This window comes from Hyaena hyaena, unplaced genomic scaffold (assembly GCF_003009895.1).
Source record: "Hyaena hyaena isolate Hyena2069 unplaced genomic scaffold, ASM300989v1 scaffold_757, whole genome shotgun sequence".
NCBI classification, from domain to species: Eukaryota; Metazoa; Chordata; class Mammalia; order Carnivora; family Hyaenidae; genus Hyaena; species Hyaena hyaena.
The window spans coordinates 15291-25177 of NW_024081392.1; the positions used below are offsets into that span (position 1 = coordinate 15291).

Genomic DNA, 9887 nt, shown 5'->3' on the forward strand with positions numbered 1-9887 from the left:
AAGGAAGGAAGGAAGGAAGGAAGGAAGGAAGGAAGGAAGGAAGAAAGAAAGAAAGAAAGAAAGAAAGAAAGAAAGAAAGAAAGAAAGAAAGAAAGAAAGAAAGAAAGAAAGAAAGAAAACCCTCAGGCTATCTTTTTGAAATATTTTGTGTCTTTAGAATTAAATAATACATTTGAGTGGGCCAGTGCTAATAATGGTAGAGTTTAAAAAATGTGTTGAGGTTTGCTTGGGCCACTGTCATGTCAGTCTTCTTCCTTTCTTGAGACAACTACTTTATTCTTGAGATTGAGTCCAGATCACCAAACACTCCCTTTGTTTTAATTTCAGCTACAGGCAATTCAGTTCATGTCAGTCTATATGTATCAGATGTAAACTTTGCATGTTTTGTTTTGTTTTTGTTGTTTGTTTTTCCCATCTCACTCTCATTTATTACCTTCATACCAGTCTACTCTTTCAGCCTGAAAGGGGGACAGGCAGATCATGACTCCCAGTCATCCCAGAAAGTAGGTGGGTCACCTTAGGGCAAATTTTACCTATTCAAAAATTCATCTTACATTAGCAGTGAAGATTTGGGCATCTCCCCAAACAATTTTTCTCCTTACTCATAAGTTTAAATCATTAAACTTTTCAGTGTTTACTACTCAACAGCCCACATCATTTTGTTCATACCTGTTTTTTGACCAAATCTTAGTTCTAGCAAAACCTGTGTCTTCTGTGGCTGAAGATGTAGAATTCGATGCAAATACTGCCATGGGTAATTATGAATTATACTACATATTAATGGAATAGTCCTCCATTTTCCAAACTAATTAATGCAGTGGAAAGTCCTGGATACTGTCTGTGGACATGGGATCAATTTGCTTTTGTCAATTGTTACTTCTACTTCAGTCTATGTCTTATTACAAATGACCTTTAAGAAAGAAAATCTGTGTCTGTAATTTATCAAATGTAAGTTCTTGTAAAGCAATGAGCCAGAATACCTAAAATTGTGTTGTGTTAATAAATGGCTCTATAATCTCAGTGTCTTTATGTAATAAAAGTGTCTTCCTTGCTCATACTACATGGCCATTGAAAGCAGGCAAGAGATATCTTGCTCATTATCCTCAATACAGAGTCAGGCTAAATGAGAAGCCGCCATTTCTGGCATTTCCACTTTCTGAGCCAAAGTAAAAAGAACTCTGCCAAGGGGTAATTAAAATGTGCTAGCTCAAAAATGACACATTTACAACTGATTGGCTAGAAGAAGTCATATGACAGGAAGGGGGGAGAGGAGGTGCTATATGCCAATGACAGTAAATACAATTCTACATGTGTCCTAAAAGAAGAGGAACTGGAAATATTTTTATTAAATCCTTAATGATTGTCTTAGCACTCTATAGCCTTCTGTAAGACTTTTGTAGACTGCTTCATTGAGGTTCAAATACATGGTTTCTTTACAACTTGGCCTGAGGAATAAGTCCTTGAGGGAAAGCTAGGTGACAAATGCCTGCTGAGCCAAGGAAGGAGAGAGAAGAACATAGCATTCACCTTTCTGCCATGGATTGTGATTTGTTAGAAAATACAGGCTCATGTCAGTATTCATGTCCTTCCTGACACTTGCACAAAAGCAATCCCATGACTGACTCACCCCAGCACGTTTCCAAATGCTGGTAGACACAAAGCATTTAGTGGCACTATGTCTCTGATACTTCCTGGGGGAAAACCAAGTTTATCTGCCACTTTACTGGCATCTTTGGACTTCGGCTCCTCTGTGAAATACTTCCACACAGAAAATCAAAAAACTACTATTAATCATTCACTTGCAAAGTGGATCAGATTGAAAAACAGTTTTTTGCCTTTACTTTGCTTGAGGGAATTCCTTGGTCCACTCCCAAGCATTCTGTCTACCTCTTCAGATTTCACAAAGAAATGTTAACCATAATCTCAAATTCACTGTCTATTAATTAGGCAGATACATCTATCTACCTTCACCTGGTAACATCGAACTTCATTATAGTTCAGACTCTTACCCAAGGTATAATAAGCCTGTGCTACTTAAAATTACCAAGAACTCAGCTAAACATTTTCCTTTCTTTCTCCCTCCCTCCCTCCCACTTCCCTTCCTTTCTTTTCTCTCTCTCTCTTCTTTCTTTCTCTTTCTTTCCTTCTTTCTATTTCTTCCTTCTGTTCGTTCGTTCGTTCTTTCTTTCTTTCTTTCTTTCTTTCTTTCTTTCTTTCTTTCTCTTTCTTTCTTTCTTTCTTTCTTTCTTTCTTTCTTTCTTTCTTTCTCTCTCTCTCTCTCTCTCTCTCTCTCTCTCTCTTTCTTTCTTGCTTTTTTTAGCTCCATTGAGGTATAACTTACATATAATAATAAACTACACATATTTAAAATATACATTTTGATGTGCTTTGACTTCTATAAACACCAGTGAAACCATCAACACAATCACAAAAAAATCGTATCATATCCATCACCCCCAAAAGTTTTCTGGTATCCCTTTGTTACCTTTCCTCTGACTCTCCCTTTCTGTATACTCTTTCTTTTGTCTGACTTCTTTCACTCAGCATACTTATTTTGAGATTTATCCATGTCGTTATGTGTATCAGTGGTTGATTCTTTTTTCTTGCTAAGTAGTATTCAATTACATGGTTTATGCATTCACCTGTTGATGAGCATGTGGGTTGTTTCTAGTTTTTTTTTTTTAAATATTCCTAATAAATATTCTACGGCAATTTGTATATAACCTTTGTATGAATATATGCTCTCATTTCTCTTGGGTAAATACCTATGATTGGAATGATGGTATCCTATGGTAGGTATATATTTAAATTTTTAGGAAACTACAAAACTATTTTCCAAAGTTGTTGTACCATGCCATATTCTCAAAAGCACTGAATGAGAGTTCCAAGTTTCCATACTTTATCACACAACACATGATATTATCAATCTTTTCCATTTTAATACATGTTTTCCGACATTTCCATATAGTTTTGGTTTGCATTTCCCTAATGACTAATGATGTTGAACATCTTTCCATATGCTTCTTTGCTACCCATACATCAATCTGGGTAAACTATCTGTTCAAATTCTTTGCCCATTTTTTATTTGAGCTTTTTGTTTTCTTATTATTAAGACATTTGCTCCTAAAATTGCTAGTTTTGAAATGATTACTAACTATAAACAGTACTTTGAGGAAGTACACAAAGATGCTGTGGCCCTCAACCATTTGAGAGTCATTTGTTAATCTGATGCTGCATCGTCTCCTACTGCATCAATGTGCAATTCCTATAAGTAGGAGATTACCTTATATAAACATAATACAACCATCAAATTTAGGAAAATAACATTATATAATATTGCCATCTAATAGTCAAACCCTGGTCAAGTTTTGCCAATTTTTCCAAAATTATTGTTTCAATTTTTGCCATTGCTCATAAAGCACAAAAATCCAGTTCAGAATCACACATTGAAACTTTTTTAGTTTCCTTCAGTCTGCAACATTTCTTCACTCTTACTTAGATCTTTAGTACTTTGACACTTTGGGAGATTGCAGGTCAGTTATTTTGGAGAATGTCCTTTAATTTAGGTTTAAATTTTGGTTATATATTTTTGACAGGAATATCTAGAAGGGATGGTGAATTCTTCTCACTGGATACTATTAGTTTTTTAAGACAACTTTATTGAGGTATAACTGAAAGGCAATAAACTGCTTATAGTATACAATTTGAAAAGATTTGACCTATATGTATACTGTTACTACAATCCAGATGATGAATGCATCAATATCTCCCAAAAGTAGCCTGAAGCCTTTCTCTCTCTCTACAACCCTTCTCCCCCGCCCAGACAACTGATCTGCTTTTTGTCACTGTAGATTAGTTTATCTTTTTTAGAATTTTACTTAAATTTTATTTAAATGTACTATTTTTGCCTGGCTTCTTTCATTTGGCATAATTATTTTGAGATTCATCCATGTTGTAGCATGCATCAATATTTATTCCTTATTTTTAAGAAGTATTCTATTGCATGGTACACCACAGTTGTTGGCACTTGTTGATGGATATTTGGGTTTTTTCCAGTTTTTGACTATTACAAATAAAGCTGCTATGAACATGCATGCACATGTCTTTGTGTGGACATATGCTTTTATTTCTCTTGGGAAAATACTTGGCATGCAAGCTGGATCATATGGTAGGTGTATGTTTAATTCTTTAAGAAATTGCCAAGTATTTTCCCAAAATGGTTTGTGCTTTAACCACCAGCAAAGTGGTTAAATGCTTTTACATCCATCAGCATTTAATCAGAAACCCACTTTGTCCACTTCCTCACCAGCACTTGATAAGGACAGACTTTTTATTTAGCCATTCTAAAAGCTATGCAGTGGTATATCATCATGGTTTCAGTTTGCTTTTCCCAAATGACTAATAGTGTTTGGAGTTTTTTCATGCCCCTATTTATCATTCATATGTCATGAGCTTTTAATGGATTACTCAAAATATGCTTGTTAGCAAAATTTCAATGCTGTATTCATAATGAAAATCTGTGGCTCTGTCACAATTCCTTATCTTTTTTGAGGGAAGGTGAGGCAAGACCTCTGTGTTTTCTGTTCTAATCATCAACATTTGGTTCTTTATTGAGTAGTTGAATACCTGGTATACCCATCTCTGAGTCCTTCAAAAGTACAGATATACAAACATAGAAAGACCTGGGTGTTCCCCTTAAAGTATTTTTCTGGTTGTTACCACTTGGTTCTGTTTGTTTGTTTGCTTACTTTGGTACAGTGGCTTACTGATTACGAGCAGACTATGGTACTCAAACATATAGAAGTAATGACATTTTCCATGTTGGCTTTCCATTTGTTGGCACTCTTTCTCAACTAGCAGAGTTTTTGTTTCATTTTGTTTTGTTTTTTGTTGTTTTGCATCATATTGTTTTGTTTTTTAGTTAGAGACTTTTAATTTCCTCAGAGGTACTAAATTTCATGCTAGGTACAAGGAAGTATTCTAGGAATAAAATAATTAATGTCCTATGCACTTTGGGATAAAAATAATAACATCTTATGTACAAACAATCCCATTTTCTCTTTCTCCTTTACACATTAGCTCAATTCAATCCCAATTATCCCTTGGAGTTAGAAGTCATGTGACTGAGTTCTAACCAACTGAACAGGAATATACATAACATGTGTCACCTCCAGATCTGGCTCATTAAAACCCATCCCACAGGATCCTCAATATTCTTTCACCTTCTTTTGACAAGTGTTGAAGATGACAGATCAACAAGATGGAATGACACTGGGTACCATAATCGCATTTGGAAAACAATACATGGACCAGGAACATTAGTTTGATAGATGATGTGAATAATTTCCATTGTTTTAAGCCACTGAAACTTAGAAATTTGCCTGTTACAGCAACTAGCATCACTCTTACTAATAAAGAAGTCACTAGGTCCAAAGGATAGGTCAATAATAAGGTGTCTACATTTTTCTACTGACATTTCTTCCTCCTTGTTTGGACTTCAGACTTCTAGCCCTTGATGGAATACTGAAGCCCACTGAGACAACATTGCTTGGAGTTTAATTGAAAGGCATAACTACTATGCAACAGTCCTTTTAATCAAGATGTTAAAAGGAAACTTTATTAAACTGTGATTGAATATATAAAATTAAGATGTAATGCATTTTAAATATATTAGCTCAAATTATAAAATATTAAATTAAGATTTAATATATTAAATTAAACACAGATTAAACTAGATTGAAAAAAATACTTCAAAAAATCTTAAATACACCAGAGGAATTATTAACCATTTTATTTAAAAGTGAAAGTCTAGCAAGTACTAGAGCCATAAAAGGGGGACTAACAAGGGGAACCTAGCCACACTGAGTATACGGTACTTGCTCCATTAACTAAATGAGATTATCAAAGACTGATGCAGAAATTTGGTTTTAGATTAAAAAGTAGGAGAATAAGAACTTGTTGAATCTACCAGATCCCATGAATTCTCAGTGGTGGTGCCAACCCTGATGGTGAACACATGGCTTATCTATTTAGAGCTGTTATCTTTTCCCATGTACAACATAAAAGCTTCTTGAAATGATTTTGTTGTTTGTGCCTCTATATTTTCATGAGACAGGCTAGATCTTTATAGATACTGATCCTTAGATCTAGCAGACTTTTCACAGGGAAAGAAAAATAGAGCAAAGTATCTTAAACCAAAAAAAGTGTCAAATGAAAAAAAAAAAAAAAGAAAGAACCTGACTCTGTTTTTCATGTTTAATCCTGAAAATGAATTCAAACATACCTTTGTATTGAACTTAGTAAGCGCCAGTACAAAATCCTTTTTAAATAAATGTTGTTTCATCCAATTTTTACAATGATTCTATAAGAAAAGTATTTTTCCAATTGTACACATGGGGAAATTACAAATAGGACAAATAAGACATTTTCCAGGGATGAAACGGTTAGAAACCAATGTAACTAGACTCAAAATTTTATCTACTTTTCCCCAAATCCCATGTTCTGGATTGATGGCAGGATGATACCATTAAGGAAGTCAAGCAGTTTCCCAGACAAGTCACTGTGCTTAGTCACAAGGAATTAAACTAAAGTACAGATGTTAATAATAATAATAATAATAATAACAACAAGTTTATTAGGCACTTAATGATGTGAGACACAATGATAAATACTTTGTTTATAATAATGCATTTGATCATCTGAACAACTTGTGAAATAAGCACTATCAATACTTCCATTTCAGAGATCAGAAGCCTGAGATTTAGAACTTAAGAAATGTGCCAGGCCATAAGTCTTGAAGACACAAAGCTGGGTTCAAACTCAAAGTTGCTTCTTCTCCCACTTCTCCTGGTGAAGCACTCTCAATTGATGCACCTGGCTTATGTGGATGGGCTGAGATGAGAGAAGGAGAACTGTAGAGCTCCTTGGTTTCTATTCTAAACCTGCTCAGCTGGCTTTTTCCTGAGTCTTAGAATCTACAAGTAAAAATAGACTGATGTCCATATGGGATCATTATCAAGTTGACATGAAATTCTTAAGTTGAAAAAAGCAATGGAAATACATCTGGGTGGTATGATAAGTGCCAGACAGGTGACTAAAGTCTGTTTTTATTTAATTTCTTCACTTACTTCAGTTCAGTCTTCAATCCACTGTAATCTGACTTCAGTCTTTCACCTCACCCACACTTACTAGCGACAATTCATTATTAAATCTCAATGGCTCCTTTGTAGACCTTTCTGCTTCACACAGTCAACCACTTTCATCTTCTTAATATTCTTTCCTGAATATTGGCTTCTGAAATAATTTTTCTGGTTTTCTTCCCCTTCTCTGTTCCATTTAACACATTTCATCCTTTTTAATTCTATCTCAACCTAGTCACTTGATTTCAAATGCTCCTGCATTTGATGCAGATGCTTCTGCATTTCATTATATCCCTGAGCAATTCGATCTCCTACCACTGGTGCTGTCTGTACTAATGACAGCACGTTTCTTTTCTGGTGTGTCTTATTTCAGTCAAAGGTATAATCTTCTAGACACTCTTTATTGGGTGATCTCATCCGTGTTCATGTTTCCAAGCAATATTCAGTTAATATCTCTATCCTGACCTCCAGAGCTGGATTTCCAGATTCTTCTATCTCAATAAATCTGGGCACCAAATATAGATATCAAACACAGCATACTCCAAAATGATCTCATCCCAGCTATGCAGCGGTTAAGAACATGCCCTCTGCAGAGAAAGACAAATATCATATGATTTCACTCATATGTAGAATTTCAGAAACACAACAGGAACATAAGGGAAGGGAAGGAAAAATAAGATAAAAACAGAGGGAAGTAAACCGTAAGAGACTCTTAAATACAGTGAACAGACTGCGGAGTTGCTAGAGGGAAGGTGCATGGGGGAATGAGCTAAATGGGTGATGGGTATTAAGGAGTGTACTTGGAATGAGTATTAGGTGTTATATGTAAGTGTTGAATCACTTGGTTTTACTCCTGAAACCAATGGCACACTGTATTTAAATAACTTGAATTAAACAAAAAATAAATTTAATAATAATAATAATAAAGAAGATGCTCCCTGGAGCCCAATTTTTTTCACTTACTAGCTGTAGCCTTGGGCAAGATATTGAATGTCTCTCTGTCTCAGCCTGACTCTATAAAGTAGGGATGATTACAGTACCTTCCCCATACTGTGACATGACGAGTCCTAGTCTGGCTGGGTCTTTTTTTGTTGTTTAGTTTCTCTGAATCTACTGATGCCCACTCATGTCCTATGTCAGCTGCCTCTGAATGTTCATTGCTGTGGATCAGAGTGGACATACCCATAGTCAAAAGCTCCCAATATCTATGTTTACCTTATCAACCACCAACTTTAAATGTGAAGATGAATCATTCGAATTTCTCTGGCCCCAGTAAGTGCTTTTCCTAATTTGTTAGGAAATATACTCATATTTCAATATACTCATAAAATGTTAGCACTTAAAGAAGTTTATTTATTTATTTTTTTTGGTGCACATGAGGCAAAATGTCCACTGTTGCTGCCTGTTACATGAGAATGGCCTCACATTGTGCTTTAATGGATCTGTGAAAGAATATAGCCTCTAGATCGTAAAAAACATTCTTCCTACTTTCCTGAAAAAGACCAGGTCCAAACAAGTTCAAAGCTAAGTGCTAAACATACGTATCCACATGTGCATCGTTTCCTCTCTCAGGGTGAGTCAGTGAGTCATTGAGTTTATACTACTTTCTGTACAGAACTAGCAAACTTGCCACCCACCCAAATGTGCAATTTAATAATCATTTACACTTGATAAACTGTGTCTGTATTTCTACTGTTCACACACTGTTTTTATAATACTTCCTTATTCATTCAATATCTTTCTGTTTATACTTCAAAATTTGTTCTAATAATTCCACTTTAATAGTGTCTTTCATTATACACTTAGAAGAATTATAGCAGTTTGCAAACACTACTGCTACTATTACTACTACTAATATACTTAAAAGTAATATATCCTGTGTGCCTCATATAAATCAAATCCATAAAACAAGTTTATTAGGTAATATCTGTGTTACAGGTAAGGAACTAGACATTCAGCGAGACTGAGTAACCTCTGCAAGGCACATAGTTAATATGTACAAAACCAAAATTTTGCCTAATCTTTTTCCCATTATCTGACATGTCCTCTCCACTACCACACTTCACACATGATCTAATGAATATTTCCATCCTTGTCCACTTACCTATGTATTATGTAGCCTGAAGAACAAACATAATTTTACTTCTATTTTTCCAATGCAATATGTATTGTATAAAAAGAGTTTCAAAATATTTTCTGAATGAATGAGTCAAACAAATAGTAACCAAACCACACGTCTGTACTAAACGTGTATCAACACTAAAGAGTTAATGACATAGGGGAAAAAAATAGAAAACATGGTCTCAATTTCAAGTAGCTTACAATCTTCCCATTTAGAAGCAATATGTGATGGCGTAAAGACATAAGAACAGGCTTTTAGTACATTCAAATTTGTAATTCTGACTTTGCCAATACCAGGATTGGGAAAGTCATAAAATTTCTGTTACATGGCTTCACAGCTTCTCAAAAGCCAAAAGGTTACTTTATGTAAGCAGAAAGCTAACTTTCCACCATAACAATCTGTCACTATCCTCTAAGTCAATCTTTGGTAGCACAGTTCATATGTGTAAGTCATTGGTCTTTAGGAAAAAAAATGGTTTAAAGGATTTGCATATTGCAACAGATTCCACTTTAGAAAGCACAGGTTTATGAATCAGTGAAAATTTTGTTCGAGTTTTTATTTAAATTCCAGTTAGTTAACATACAGTGTAATATTAGTTTCAGGTATAGAATTTAGTGATTCATCAC

At 34.7% G+C, this 9887-nt stretch overlaps 1 non-coding gene across 1 annotated transcript; it reads right to left on the reverse strand.

Moving 5' to 3' along the window:
- Nucleotides 1-470: 470 nt before the first annotated feature.
- Nucleotides 471-619, reverse strand: LOC120221162. Its single transcript, XR_005525744.1, has one exon. It is a non-coding gene; the product is annotated as a U12 minor spliceosomal RNA (small nuclear RNA).
- Nucleotides 620-9887: the final 9268 nt, after the last annotated feature.